A 1655-nucleotide genomic window follows, 5' to 3' on the forward strand; every position below is an offset into this window, starting at 1 on the left:
GAAAGATAAAACCCATCTGTACACTAGTCCTTGCACTAGAGAGGCCGAGGGACATAAAATAATGTACTTCAGGCAAACCTGGATTATATAGGAAGACCCTGTCCCCAAAAAAAAAAAGTCAACACTATACAAGTAAAATAAACTTTTTAATAAAAGTTTTTACTTATAGGTTTATGTTTGTACATGTGTCTGAACACACATGTCAGTGCCTTCAGAAGCCAGAGGAAGGTGCTGGGTACCCTGAAATTGGAGCTACAGGTGTTTGTGAGCTGCCTGAAGGGAGTCAGCCCTGAGAAACAGTGGCAATTGCTCTCACCTGTGGAGCCATCTCTCCAGTCCCTAAAACAAACCTATTTCTGCCCCTTCACTTCTCTTCTTTTTTTCCCCTAAAAGATTCAGTTTGTGCCTGCAGGTGCAGGCATGAAGACAGTGTAATACTGAGTATTTCTAGAAGCAGTAAATGAACAACCAGCCACACCATGGTTTCCATGGTGCTTGTCAAACTGTACCTAAAGTATAGTGGCTCAGAGATATGCCCTTCACATATAAATTTTCTATAAAAATTAGCCCACATAATTCTTTTGTATTTAGCTCTTTAAATATAATATAAAATAAATATAATATATCCTCTTATACCTGTCTTAGGTGCAATGGGAAAGCATTGGAGTTATTATCTTATATGATTTTTTTTCTGGATCCTGGGGATAGAATATAAAATCATGTGTATGTGAAATATTAGGTAACATCTGCTCTAGCACTGACTTTATGCACAGCCCATATTATTTCATAAATGTTCATAATTTTCATTCCAATTAATGAGTTTGATACAATTAATTAAAACCACACATAACATTGTTTTTGCTAAAATTATTTTTTATTTCAGGGAAGCTTTCTTAATATTTGCCCATTTAAATTTAAACTGCTCTTTGGAAAGTCTTAGTTTGTATTAAACATCTTTGAAAGTTATCAGATTTGAAAATAATTATATAGAATTTAATTGCTTCAACTTTTAAAATTCAAGGAATAATTAATTGCAAATATAAGATTCCCCATTAGCATCTTCTTATCTCACAAGGCCTGTTCCCTCTGTGAAAATTTTTTATATGTGTGCTGAAAATAAAGGACTTACGTGGGCGGCTCTTTCCACTCAAGCCTGGCCACCTGAATTCAATCTTGAGATCCCCTATAAATATGGAAAATAGAGAACAAATTCCACAAAGTTATCCTCTGAGTTCCATATCTATTTTATGACAAATACATACCCCTGCACTCACATATCATATGTGAGTACACACACACACACACAAATAGTAGGATTTATTATTATTATTTTGAAAAATAATCAATTTGTGACCATTTAAATTAAAAGGTACAGGTGTGGACAACTCTGAAGGCATTTCTTTTAAAAATGTTAATTTGACCAGGACTGGCTGTATTAACCTGCAATCACAGCTAAGTGGAAGCCAAGGCAGGAAGGAGTCACATTCTCAAGAGCAGTATGAACTAGACAGACACACACACACACACAGAGACAGACACACATGAGAGAGAGAGAGAGAGAGAGAGACAGAGAGACAGCGAGACAGAGAGACAGAGAGAGAGAGACAGAGAGAGAGAGAGAGACAGACAGAGAGACAGAGAGACAGAGAGAGAGA

The sequence above is a fragment of the Mastomys coucha genome, unplaced genomic scaffold, assembly GCF_008632895.1.
Source record: "Mastomys coucha isolate ucsf_1 unplaced genomic scaffold, UCSF_Mcou_1 pScaffold22, whole genome shotgun sequence".
Classification (NCBI taxonomy): Eukaryota; Metazoa; Chordata; class Mammalia; order Rodentia; family Muridae; genus Mastomys; species Mastomys coucha.